Source organism: Strigops habroptila, chromosome 2 (assembly GCF_004027225.2).
Source record: "Strigops habroptila isolate Jane chromosome 2, bStrHab1.2.pri, whole genome shotgun sequence".
In the NCBI taxonomy this organism is placed as follows: Eukaryota; Metazoa; Chordata; class Aves; order Psittaciformes; family Psittacidae; genus Strigops; species Strigops habroptila.
The window spans coordinates 68,413,471-68,427,997 of NC_044278.2; the positions used below are offsets into that span (position 1 = coordinate 68,413,471).

General features: G+C 36.8%; 1 protein-coding gene across 2 annotated transcripts in view; it reads left to right on the plus strand.

Annotated features, from left to right (window-relative positions):
• Window positions 1–14,527, plus strand: part of FGF14 (fibroblast growth factor 14) — a 397,509-nt gene that overhangs the window by 226,413 nt on the left and 156,569 nt on the right. The gene's annotated exons all lie outside the window — the stretch shown is intronic.

Sequence of the window (14,527 nt, forward strand, 5' to 3'; positions counted from 1 at the left end):
TTAGTGTTGTTCTGGGTTGCTGGTTCATTATTGACTGAGAGAGAACATGTCTGCACAGTGAATCATTCCTAGTTTCTACGACACCCCAAAGATCAGCATAGTACATCTACAGCAAAAGAAAAAGTCATATTTTCAAGTTCTGAATAGCTGTGGTAATTATAAAACATTTGTATCTGCCATGATGATCGTAAAGCTTTTTCATTTCAGTTGAAACCCATTAAATCTTTAACAGAATAGCTAATATCCGCTCCTTTTGGTAAGAGTAGATTAGGGATTAGATCCTGTACATTAACTGATCTGCAGAGGTTGTGTGTCAAGAAAGTAAATGGAAAAGATAAAATAAACTTTATCTGTTTGATACTCGGTAAAATATAATCTGTTTTTATGGACTGACACAATGCCTATGGTCAGGATAATTCTGTCTACTGTGAAACTAAAAACAAAGGGGTTTTGGATGATCTGTTTGTGCTTGGCGCATTTAAAAGGAAGTTCAGCCTTTCGATGGAGAGATTCTTCTCACACTAGGGTAAAACCTAAATTCACATTGTCAGTATGGAGCAAAACTACTCCATCATGCTGGAAAGTGAGTCCCCAGAGTGCATTTTCTTTAAATAATGCCTGCACGTTGTGGAAAAATATGAAGTAAGATGATAGAGAACTAATTAAGATGTAGCAGTTTTTACTGTTGTCATTTTGAAAAAAAAGTTAATTGCTTTTATTCTGAGATTCATAACATTGCTATTAACTTTCATGATAACTTTATTGCATAGACATGTCTGAAAAAATGTGCATGGGCTACTAAGGTGTCAAGAAAAATGGCACTGTAAAAGTTTCAGAAGGATTAAGTTTAGCTTGAGCTGGGGTTTTTTTTTTTTCAATGTGCTCATGATTTGCCTACATAACCATCACAAATCCTATGGATATGATGGCGGCCTTCTCCCTGTGCAGCCTAGAAGGTTGTCCATTTCAACTTCAAGGGTTGTTCTTTGCCTATGGAGTGGCCACCACCTGCAGGCTATACTGGTACATACTATCTCTATCTCAGTACTGTGGATGAAAGATATCTTAATGCGAATGGGTGTGGAACAGTGACTCCTTTTACCAGTTGGAGTGGAGAGGAATAGTGGCACCTGAGGACTCCCAGAAAATCCTCATTATCTCTGCAGCGCCTAGAAATCCTGCTTAGCACAAACACCCCAGTATCTGTTTTGGCTAAATTATAAATGTAAAATATATGTTGCAGCATGTCGGTCTTGTATTTTCTGTGTTTTCTGCAAACAAAATTTGCAACAACCCTCTCAATGTGATGAAGTAGATACAGTAATTTGCTAAGAGTACAACAAACCTTTTTAAGCAAAGCTTTCCTATGGACATAAGTAGATACTTAACTAGCAGGTGTGTGGGTGTATTTTCTGCCATTTGCTAGATTTTTGAAATTTCCTTGTTATAAATAATGAAATGCAACACTTACTTAAGAACACTGAAGGGTAGGTTTCGAGAAAGGATACTTAGAGTATGAAGTTTCATATATTTTCAAAAATGATGTTCTAGTTCTTCAGTCATACTGAATTTTTACAATGTAAATTAGAAAGAAGGCATGGCTTGAATTGCTTCTTTAATTGAAATCTGCTATTCAGGTATAATAAATCAGATTAATTGTAGTCCTATGTTCATACCTGTTTATTTTACTGCTGAGGTATACTTTTGTCTGGCTTTTTTTGGCCCATACCTTATAATTTTCTTGGTTCATGACAAATGTGTTATGATTATTTTACCATGAATAGAATTATTTTTGCCTTTAAGATGATTTCTGGTGTCCTGTGGTTTTAATCTTTTAGCCTATGATTATTATAACAAAGTTATAAATATTATTATCTATTGTTTTTTCTGCCTGTTTTGAGCTATTTATAATTCTCATTAGCAGTTGTAGGAGAGGAGATTTCTCTTGTTAAACACTGAGATGGGATTCTGGAGGTACTAGAGAAAATTGTTGGTCATGGACTTGATGTCCGAACAAAATAGACATCAGCCAAAGAGAAGCAACAGCCTTCTTATGCGTCTACTAAGGAAAACTACCAAAATAGTATCTTTCCTGAGGCTGAGGTGAGGCAAACCTGTAGTGCATTACAATGAAACCCCAATAATTCTATGATTCTTTCAATTTATGAAATAAATTCCAGTCCAATGGCACTCAAAAAAAAATCATGTCTTCATACCATTGCTTCTTTCATGTTACAGCACTGCTGACTTTTGTGAGTCTATGTCTGATCTTTACAGCATCTCTGAAGATGAGTGACAAGCAGGGTGTAGATTCAGCCCATCTTCCATTAGCCTTGCTAAGATACGGGCAATGACTATGGGCTACCTACTTGGGCTCAGTAGAGAGACTGGCCCCAACGAGCTGATCCTTCCCAACCACCTGAGCAGAGTTAGATACTTGTCTTACCACCATGCTCATGGCTGGGGTGTGCTGTATTCTTACTTTCACATCTCAGGTCGAGAAATCTGTAGCTCTGACAGTTCTTCTGGATTTGTTCATGTGACTTTTTAATAATTGCTTCTGCATTGTAAATATATACATTAAATTTTCTCTATGAAGGAGACTTGAAGAAGCAATGTTTCTCTTTTTAACAGATCACTTTTTTCCTAGTGAAAAGAACTATGCACTTTATAACAGTTTATAACACAAAGAGGGATTATGATCTCAATAAAAGTTAGATATTTTTTATCTTATAAAGAAGAAAACAGAAACATTGAGCTTTAGCCTTTTGCCTAAGGAACTCTATGCTCTCATTGTATTTTCTGGTCAGGAAATTGGTAATGGTCTTCCTTAAAGACTATCATCTAACCTTTCCAAAGTTTTCTTATGAATGCTAACATCCTTTAAGAAAATAAAACTAGGCATCCAATTGAGAACTTTCTCCTCAGTCCTTTCATTTAAAAAAAAAACCCAACTCATATTTAATAAATTTGTAGCATATTTATTCAGTAAGTGTAAAAGAAATAACAAATAGTCCATTGTGAAGGAGGGGAAGCTTGCAGTAATACTAAAAAAATTCAGATTTTACAAAATTGCTGTTTGGGAGGTGTATTGATACCCCAAGTCTGAGAAATGTTGAATCATCAAAAATAACGAGATATTTAGTCATTTCTCTAAGGTACCTTAAGGAGTTCTCACTGAGAAATATGAGTTATTTGATACTGCACTCATTTGTTTGAGGGGTTTTTTTCAGATTCTTTCTCAAGTGTTCATATTAAATAAGCTCCATTTAAAACAAATCTGTTCTACAAAGCATTCAAACCCTACAGAATTGTCCTAGAAATTAAAGTTATTGCAGTCTCTCAACTCTCCCATTGTGATCATCAATACGGTTCTTCCATCAATATCATTCTTGTCAAGCTACATGCTGCTCTCTCCATTGTTTCCAAATGCCAGCCTAAGCTGCTACTGTCAATTCCTTTTTCTTTATTGAAAACATTCACTTTGGGGAAAGAAGAAAATCACTCTAAGGAAGATATTTGTTTGTATATGAACACACATAGAAAGCAAATTTCTGTATATAAAGGAGCCTGTCTTACGTGTTTGCTGCACAGAGAAGAACATCAATCTCAATCTTATGCTCTGGACCTGTGAAGGGAAAAATCAACAGTGGCACATGTTTGGATGAGTGATCTGCAAAAAAAGTGGTCTCGTTTATATCTGAGCTATACTCTTCATGCACACGAAAGACATAAATAAATACATATAAAATTTATCCTAAGCTCTGTCATCAGTTTGGTGGTTACCTCTATTTTCCCCAAAACCAGAGGGATTATTAGGCTGGTTTTATGCAATTTTGAAAAAAATGCCTCATACATAAATAATTTATGAATCAATTGACTTATAATAACCAGATATGCAAGATAGAACCATGGCCAAAGGAGTTTAATTTAATGTTTAGTAGCACTTATATTATTCCTAATTGAAAAATAATTCTTATTTTATACTCATGATGCAATTATATTGTTTTCTGCTTTAGAGCAGAATTTAGAAGAGTTACTGAAATGTCAAATGTAGACAGGATGGAAGCCCATTATTGAAAGGACTCTTGCTTCTATTTCCATCCAACCTGGATAATTTTCAATACATACTTGGTATTTTGCTGTTCTTCTGTATTCTTACCTTATTTGTTTGACCTAATAACTGTGATTACATTATTTCTGTTTGACCCACCGAGTATGGAATGTTAAACATGTTTATTAGGCGTATTAGAGTCAAGTGATTTACCATGGAAACTGAAGGTTTCCCAGTCTTCATGCAATACTCTTGGAACCTGTCTTGTTAATAGCAGAGTTTGTTTTGCCATCTGCTAATACCACTGATTTTCTGTGAAGCAAAGGAGTATGTGGTTTTTAAAACATCATTCCTTGAAAAAGTTTGAAAAATAAACCTTCTCTATCAACTAACTAAAGCACTTCTAGGGTAGGGGTCACTCCAAGCTTCCTGAAGTGTAGAACCTTGACTACACTGCCTATTTCAAGGCTGTGAGAACCTGCAAATGTGACTGTCAGCGCTTTGCTATGCAACAATGCTCACACAAGTATTGTTGGTGAAGTGGGATATTATGCAGTAGCAAGCCATTAATCTGCTCTTGTGGCCAGTGGTCAAGCCACTGGTGGCATGTTAGGGTTGCCAAGTATTTCTTGTGTCACTGGTCCTACCCCTGTAGGAGCTCTGCCTATGCTTATCCTTCAAGCAGAGAAGTCATTCAAGGAATTGCTTTACAGGGTTATGGATGCTGGGTTATTTCTTCTTCTCAGTCCCCTCATGAGCCTGTTTCTCTGAAGACTGGTAGCAGTTATGTTAGATCTGCACAGCATTGGCCAAGAGCACACATACTGCACTGTGTCAGGCTCTGTGGGAGAGGTGGCAGAGGGTATGATTTAGATTAGATATTAGGAAAAAAATCTTAACTATAAGGGTGGTGAGACACCAGAACAAGTTGCTCATAGAAGCTGCGGATGCCCCATCCTTGGAAGTGTTCAAGGCTGGGCTAGGTGGAGCTTTGAGAAAAGGTCTTCCTGCCTGTGGCAGGAGGGTTGAAACTAGGTGATCTTTCAGGTCCCTTCCAACCCAAACGATTCCGTGATTCTATCAAAAGCAACAACTGTATAACTTTGTAACTCAATTTTTTATGCTTCTGCTTATCCCCTTCATTAAGATATCAAAATCACATCACTGAAATTACAGAGGTTCTAGCTGGGACTATTGAAGTCAATAGAAGTTCGTTTAGTCAGAACTCTAAAAATAAATGGCCTGATTTTTATACTTTGGAGGAATTTTCACTCAAGCAAGAAAATTGTCACTGCCAGATGGTGATGGAAGCATTACTACAACAAGGGGATGTTAACAAAGATGCACTCAACAAGGCAAATTGTTACCATAGTTACAGGATGCTAAGCATTTTCAAATAAATAAATAAATAAAATTAGACTGTATTATTTAGATATCTCAATTGCAAAAGAAATAATTTTGGATTATTTTTCCTTTTTAAAATGGATGTGGTTTTCCTACATTCTGCTTAAAAGTTTGTTACAAGCCTTTCTTGATGATTAGGTGCATTTCTTTTTACCTCATACCCTTCTCAGCTGTATTTATTTTTATTCTTGAACAAATCCTAAAACTTACTCCCTTTCCTTTCTCCATTCTTCCAGCATATCTATATAACTGAACAGAGCATAACAGTCTAGAGGATTTGTAAATACCCTTTATGCATTTATAGCAGGATATGACAAATAACAAAATTAATGTTGGTGCCAGTGTAACTGTTCCTGCATGTCCTCAGCCAGCAACTGGCCTGTTGCTGTGTTAGTTAACACACAGAGGGAGTTTCATGGAAATGTGACTTCTCTGGGTTGGAAACTGGCTGGATGGCCGAGCCCAAAGAGTGGTGGTAAATGGCATTACATCTAGTTGGCGACTGGTCACTAGTGGTGTCCCTCAGGGCTCAGTGTTAGGGCCAGTGTTGTTTAATATCTTCACTGGTAATCTGGATGAGGGCATTCAGTGCACCCTCAGTAAATTTGTGGATGACACCAAGTTGGCTGTGAGCGTTGATCTGCTGAAGAGTAGGAAGGCTCTGCGAGAGATCTGGACAGGCTGGATCAATGGGCTGTGGCCAATTGTATGAGGTTCAACAAGGCAAAGTGCCAGGTCCTGCATTTGGGCCACAACAACCCCATGCAACACTACAGGCTTGGGGAAGAGTGTCCGGAAAGCTGCTCAGTAGAAAAAGACCTGGGGGTGCTGATTGATGACTGCTGAGCATGAGCCAGCTTATGACCAGGCAGCCAACGCGGCCAACAGCATGCTGGCTTGTATCAGAAATAGTGTGGCCATCAGGGCTGGGGAACTTATCGCCTCCCATACTCAGCACTTGTGAGGATGCACGTCGAGTACTGTGTTCAGTTCTGGGCCCATCACTACAAGAGTGAAATTAAGGTGCTGGAGCAGGTCCAAAGAAGGGCAACGGAGCTGCTGAAAAGTCTGGAGCACAAGCCTGATGAGGGACCGCTGAGGGAGCTGGGCTTGTTTAGTCTTGAGAAGAGAATGCTCAGGGGGGACCTTATTGCTCCCTACAACTACCTGAAAGGAGGTTGTAGCGAGGTGGGGGTCGGCCTCTTCTCCCAGGTAACAAGCAATAGGATAAGAGGTAATAGCCTCAAGCTGCGTCAGGGGAGGTAGCACCAGCTACTAAGCAGGAGAAAAATGACTGCTATAGCTGAACCCAGGACAGAAAGATTTCTTGATTGAAAGGGTTATAAGGCATTGGCACAGGCTTCCCAGGAAAGTGGTGGAATCACCGTCCCTGGAGATATTTAAAAAGACATGTAGATGAGGCCCTCAGTGGCATGGTTTAGTGGTGGATTTGGCAGTCCTGGAGTAAAGATTGGACTTGATGATCTTAAATGTCTTTTCCAACCTAGTGGATTCTATGATTATATGATTCTATGATAAAGTGGACCAAATGAAGCCTTAAAAGAGCAAAGAGTTTGTGGTAGACAGGAATGTTAAAGCAAGCCTATTTTAATGAAAGTAGGCCTTTTTAATAAAAGAAGCAGTAGGAATGTGTTTGTTAGCCATGCGACCAAAAATAACACCTACGCTGTTGGAGGGGTGTGCTGTGGAGGTTGTGATTTTACTTCATGTCTTGTAAAAGTTGTTTGAGCCATACTGAAATTTGCAGAACATTTACAAACCAGCATATTTACATGGAGTAGGGAAAAGGAGGGAAAGCGGGAGAATGCTTCTCTTATTCTTCTTCTGTTAGAAGTAATCATCAGATACCACTTCTTTAAACAAGAATTTTGACTTACTAAATCAACACAGAAAAGGTTAAGGCCAATCTGGCAGGAGTTTCAAGGTGAGAGATTTCTCATCTTTGCAAATGAGAGACAATGCAGCTTCTCTTGGCTCAGTGGAGACATTTTTCTGTGTGTTTGAAAACGGTGTCCTGATGAAGGCCTCAAAATATACAGGTTTGGCACTGGCTGGTTCTTGAACTAGTTTGACAACTTGCTGGTTCATGTGGGAGTTGTGGCAATTCTGTTGCTGTTGGGACCAAATAATTTTCTCCTTAAAGTGTTCAGCACCAACCTGAACATATGGAATACCGGTGTTGCTCCCATAGCTGGGCTTTCCTTCCTGCAGGATCACACTGTGTGTTGTATTGACACCATCTGCCACTATTTTAAATATTTAGATTAATGGTCTAACACTAATCTAATGTCTTAAACCATTAATTGCTCTGGATCTGTAGAAAGGGAGACAGAAGCTGATTTCCTACAGGAAAAGGTACTCTAATTTGATTTTTCACTTAAAATATTTTGTAGACTGGGGCCAAATACACTAATGCAGTTCAAGCAAGCAAAGTATTCAGATGTGAATAATCCATGAATATACATAACAAATCATACTTAATTACATTTTGATGTCTGGATAGAAGCCAGTATGTTTTTTCAAGTCCCAGAGGGAAACAGTTCAAGCTATTTATGCATCATTTCATAAATTGTTTCACCACTATGCTTCATCCTCTTCTTCAGGCATATTCTAAAACTGACATCACTACTTAAGAACAGCATCACGTTAAAGTGGGAACACAAATTTCAGTATAGAAGCACCAAAGAATATTGAAGCAAAACTTTTTCACTCAGTCCACCTGAAAATTTTTCATGTCTTCCTGGATGTGTTTTATTCTTTTTCTTTCAGTGTAATAAATTTTATTCATTAAGAGCCTGACAATATACAATTTAATTAAATTTGTTATATTAGATAGTCCTTGAAGCAACCTCTAGCCTTCTTTATAGAATTGTATGTATTAAATTTACTAATCATTTTGCATCTGTAGAATATCAGCATCATATGCTGAAAGAATGTGATATCTGACTGTTATAATTGTGTTAGCATATAATAATCATAATGCATAGTTGTCCTGATTCGTGGTCTGTCTGCAGTGTGCACCCACAAACACACCTTTTAAAATGTGTAATACAGTTTCTTAATGTTAAACAAACCTATTCTCGATTTTCTACTTACTCCTCATTATTTGGGATGTGGCCTTCAAAAATTTGAGATTTAATTGCTTTGTTTCTTAACTCTTCTATTTGTCTTCATTATGACAGTAAGTACCTCATTTTCTGTTGTTCCATAAATAGACAAAGATTTCAATTACATTTCCAACTAGGGCAAGAGCAAAATCCAGAGGAACAAGGAAAATAAACTATTTTAAATGCTTAAAAATTAGGACAGATAAGCTGCATTGTTACTTTCGCCATTTACTAAATCACAGAATCATAGAAGAGTTAGGGTTGGAAATAAATGCATTTATATGATGTAGAAATGCATCAGCATACATTTGCTTTAGCCTGAAAATCAAACATTTTTTCCCAACATTAATTTGCAAGAATACTTGGTTTATTATGATGTGCGTGCTTCATCTTGCCAAGATAATGCTTTAGTTTATTAAAAGAGCTATTCTTTTCTTACACGTGTGTAGGTTACTTCACTGCCAGATACAACAAATTAATTCTGCTTTATTTCTCATGCAGGTCTGCAAACACAAATTTAATAAAGTAAATCTGGCTGAACCAAACAAAATATAAGGAGGGATTTACAAGTGGGCACTAGAACATGACAATCGTATTTTTCGTTTTGATCAATGGTAGTGAATCTGTGCTAGTATTAGGTAAATATTGCTGCTGACTCAAACCTGCATGAAGCCTTGAAGTAAAAAAGATGTCTCACCTGAAGTATTTAGGCATCCCTGTCATAAGCAGTGTCATCTGTTAGGCCAATTACTTCGTTCTGTGTGCTCATAACCTGAAAAAATGTACAGTGTCTTGGCTGAGGCAGAGACATTCTTCTGCCTTGAGGTTCTCTTCCTGTTGCAGTTGACATTGGCAGAGCATTGCTGGAGAGCATCAAGTGTTTATGCTACTTCCCTACTGTCAGTGTTTCTGCCCCTGTCATAAAATAAATTCCTTGTCACAGAGCTTGTTATCAAATGTCTGGGACTTGTGAATCTACTTGGAAGAAGTTTCTTTAGTTCTAATATGATAGAAACTGACCTTCAGTTTGGTGTCATACACATGATCTAAGTGACTTTCTTTTTGGTGGTATGTACATGATTAAAATAGCAATGAAAATAAAGTTTCATCCATCACAATTGCCACAGCTGAATTATCTAAAATTATTACTTGAAACACTTTTACACTTTGGAGTAAAGAAAAGTTGAAACTAGAAGATGAATGATCAGTAATATATGGATCTATTTAAGGGCCTTAGAAAGTATTTGATCTGCAGGACATTTGCATCAATAACAGCTTTGGGGTTCTTGGCTCCTTTGGTGGCAGCAAGGGGCAAGGTGGTGGGAGAGGGAAGGTGGGATAGTAACCCTGTTTTTCTTTTTTTTTTTTCCTGGGAACTTAGAGTCTTAAATAATACCAGCAGGTGCCACTAAAATATTTTTAATAGATATTTTTAATTTAGGCAATGGATTTTAATTTGTGTTCTACCAGACATTGTTCTCATCATTTGTTTGATAAACACTACTGTTCAATTTTCATTTGCAAGGAAGATTCAGTGAAAGTTACTTGATTTTATCAAAAAAATCCCCCATTTCGTGGAAGGAATATAGATCAGATAAATGGCTACATTCATATTGAGATGTTTCTATTACAAAACAAGTATGAAAGAAAATATATTTTTATTAAATATTGAACTTTCTATGTCAGCTTGTGATTTTTTTTTTTTTTAGTCCCTACTTTTTAGTATTGTAAAAGAAAGGCATTGGTTTGTTGTTTGGGTTTTCTTTGTAGTCCCACAGTAATTGTAGCTGTTCAAACCTTTAACTTAGCATCATCAAAATCTTGCGAAGTGTTAGAAGTTTAACCTAAAATATTTCTGTAGGAAATTAGGGATCATTTGCTCTCAAAACATGAAATGTGGGGTGATTACCTGGCTGTACTGATTTGAAAGAAACTTGCATTTGCCGCACTGTGACATTGTTTTATACTCGTGTCATCAAGCTCATTATAGGTACTTATGCTTTCAAAACGTTAAAAGAGTACATTCTCATTCACTGAGGAACAATGCATAGAACGAACTATGTCATCAGGAATAACACTTCCTTGAAAGCCAGGTCCAAGTTGTAGTCCAAAGAAGCTCTTCTCAGCTTTCACCAACATTGAGGGGAGTTTAATTCTCTAGGGGCACTTTTCTTACCCGTTCTATGGGTTTACACGTAAGACAAGATCCAAACATTTAGGTCCAGTGTCAACAAGCCTGCAGACACTGGATTAGTAGAAAATTTTAATTGCTTAGGTTTTGGACCTAATGTCTAGTGCTTCATGAAGAATGACAGACTTCTGGTAACTGATCCAAATATTTTCATTTGTCTTCTCTGCATGTTCTTCAGTACAGTGTTTTCCACTTACATAGTTTCATCAAAGTGTCTGGTCTCTTCTCCAAATTAACAAGTGGTAGGACAAGAAGTAACAGCCTCAAACAGTACCAGAGGAGGGTTAGACTGAATATTAGGAAAAATTTCTTCACTGAAAGGGTAGTCAGGTATTGATTGAAACAGGCTGCCCAGGGCAGCGGTGGAATCACCGTCCCTGAAAGTGTTCAAAACCGTGTAGATGAGGCCCTTAGTGACACGGTTTAGTGGTGGTCTTGGCAGTCCTGGGGTAATGGTTGGACTTGATGATCTTAAAGGCCTTTTCCAACCTAGTTGATTCTATGATTATATAAATGTAGTTGCTTGGTGTAATGCAGTAATAGATCAAGGTTACAAACTGTTGGAAGTGTCATGAGTTTCAAAATCCCAGAGATGGCAGGTTGTTGGGTTTTTTTCATTTTCTTTTTCCTTCCTTCATATTCTTGGAAGGGTTTTTACCTTTTTTTCTTTTTTTTTTTTTTTTTTTTAAGAGGTTTTATCAGAGGAATCCAAATATAAGACTGCACTGTCTTGCATGCACAAGGCCAGCATCTTCAGTTGTCTCATGCCAGTTTTCAGAAAACACAGTCTGCATTTTTTTCCTACCAGTCATTCATCATTCTAGAAAAATTAATTAGATTTCAGTTATTCCACATTTTAGACTCTAAAAGTGATTATGAAGTCAGGGTCCAAACTCTGTTCAAAACCTTTAAATAAAGACCTTATTCATTTCTTGCTGGAATTTTTGATAATGTGATGAGGCAACTAAACAGAAAAATTGCTTCTATCTATCAGAGAATCAGTTTGGTGCTGCATGTTCTTCACAATCATCTTATTTACATCAGTGACTATACATAGCCTTTTTCTCTGCTCAAGTCAGTTATCTTGACCTGAAATTATGTATCTTATAGAAAAATCAAGGTAACTGTTTTTCAAAATACTTTTCAAATTAGTAAAATAAAATTAAGACAAAAGACATGCTAATTTCTAATGTATAAATAATATTTAACAATTTAGAAAAGAAAGAACTACTATTTAAATTTCAAATAATTCTTAGTGTATGATGTACTTTATTATGTCAAAAACCTATTTAAAAACAAGTACAGAAATTATCTACAGTTGCATTTACTTAGAAAAGAATGGAGCTACCTTAGTATATCAGGTCTCCTGCAACGTTATCAAGTGGGGTTTGATAATCAGAGAGGAAAAAATCCGAACTAGTGTTTTGATTCCTCTTGCTATATAGTTATAACTCAGACTGTTCCCTGATTCAAGTACATTGGGCAGCAGATTTAACTTTTCACATGTAATCCTATTTGATTACATGAATTTTATTTTTAAGCAATTTTCTTCAAATGTCTATAAGCATGTGTTTGTAATATACATTTTCTAGGCTAAAGCTTCAATTATTCTCTAAATAATGGTACTTACATACCAAACATAAAATGCTTTTTAGCTTGGAAGTTACTGTTATGTGATTCGAAACATTGAGCACATTTTTGTTGTACCTTTTAAATATATTTCACTTTAAATGTCTCTTCATTTAGCCTGTCCTAAGGTTTTTTTTTTGCTTATAGTGCCCTCACCTGTAACTTAGGGCCAATTGCAGAACTTCAGTAATAAAACAGGCATTTTTAGGTTTGGATCCAGAGAATTACTCCTCTAAATGTCTTGTTTTGACAGCCAGAAACAGACAACGTGTTCCATCTGACTTGTATTAGTTTGTAAGATTACACTCGAAACGTTGCTGTGTTTTTTAGTGTACCCTAAACACTGTTTACTTCTGTGTCAAATCTCAGTTGTGTACTTTTAACTGTTAACACTAATGAAGCAATTCATTCGCACTTGAACTTCAGGTACTGACCTTAATTTAACCATTTACCAAACTGTGGCACACAACAGATCAAAACAGAAAGCAATTGGGGTGAGAGAAACAAAATCAGTGTAGCTGCTTTTTTGGTGTTTCCTTATTTCTTCTTTCCTTGCTTCTGTCATCTCCTCAGGTAAAAACTCTCTCCGAAGTTCACAAGAATGATAAGCACACCTTTCAGTAAAAGACTTTATTTAGCAAACTTTACAGAAACTAACAAGAAATTGGAAGAATAACCAATTTAGTCTGGATGTTTCTGGTTTGTTTTGGTTTTTAAGACCACTGGAAACAATTTTTTAAACAGTTATCATTTATATCTGAACACCAAACTAAGTGGGTAGGTCTGTAGGATGCCTCACCACTACAGTTTTCTCATTCTCAGGTCATCTTCTTTTGGTATACAGACAAACATAGCATGGGATAATTTAATTTACACTGTGACTCCTAGTTTAATACGCAGACACAAAGTGACAGCCAGTAGAGTACAGATCTTTTCCTAATGCCAGAGCAGGTGAATGGGGTGTGATAACTTCTCTTTGACAGTGGAATTTGAATCTAGCGGGATCTTGCAGTAGTGTGTTTCTGGGATTCCCTTTCTCTGGGAAGTTTTCTCTCCACAGTGGTCTTCCAGGCTATGGATCTTCAGCACTCATGGTGCCAATCAGGCTACAGAAGCAACTGGGGACATGTGGAATGTCAGATAAAAACAGAAAAAGCTTGCTGTATTGTTTTTAAAAGGAAAGTTCATCACATTAAAATTGAAGATTTTGGTCCAGTGAGAAATGGTGCAAGGTGAGAAGAGGTGTAATGTGGACAGAGCCTGCAGGTCAATCATTAAGACTCTGAAAGTTCACATTCCTGCACAGTTTGCAGGCAGCTTTCCTTAGGTACTTTTTCCTGTCAGGAGCTGACTGCAATTTATGGATGCTCTTGACTAACTCTTTCTACGAAGCTGAATCCTATATCCTGTAAATCAAAGCTGGCTTCCTCACATATCTGTGCATTCTGTTTTCCTCCTCCCTTTCCTTGTAAACACACACTTCCATTTGTTTAATTCATACTAACCTTAGTATTTCTCTTATAAATGTCTGTCCTGTAGTGGATTGTATAAGCTTTGTTTGTGTGCCGTTAGACATGAGTGTTTAAGGACAGTATCTGATCTTCATGCAGATACATTTCAGGGAGGTAAAGGAGCAAGAGAGAATGGATATGTAGAATTTTTTATGAATTATTGCATTGCTTCTTGTCTGATTTATATGTATATGTGCGAATATTTCTGCATGGTTACTCTTTCCTCTAAACCTTGGAGTCTTGGGCCAGGACCTCACTGTGCTGAGGCTGTTCCAATCAGCATTTCTGGGTTTGAAAGCCAAAATTAATGGGATGTATGGGATCACAGCCAATCTAAATATAGCTTCCACCATATGTATTCCATTGTTACAAAAATAATTAATTTTTCCTTTTTTTTTTTTTTTTTCTTCTGTATTTAATTTTATTCACTTCCCAATTCTCAAGCATTAGCATTATGGAGCTGGACAATGAAAAGTGAGGACATATTTATTTAAAGATAGCTGGTTTAAATAAATATTTCATAACATTTTTACTGAGCCTAGGTTTTTGAAAAGGTATCTCTACATCTTCCTTTTGAGGCAGCTTACATTGGCAACTGTTCCTTTCAGTA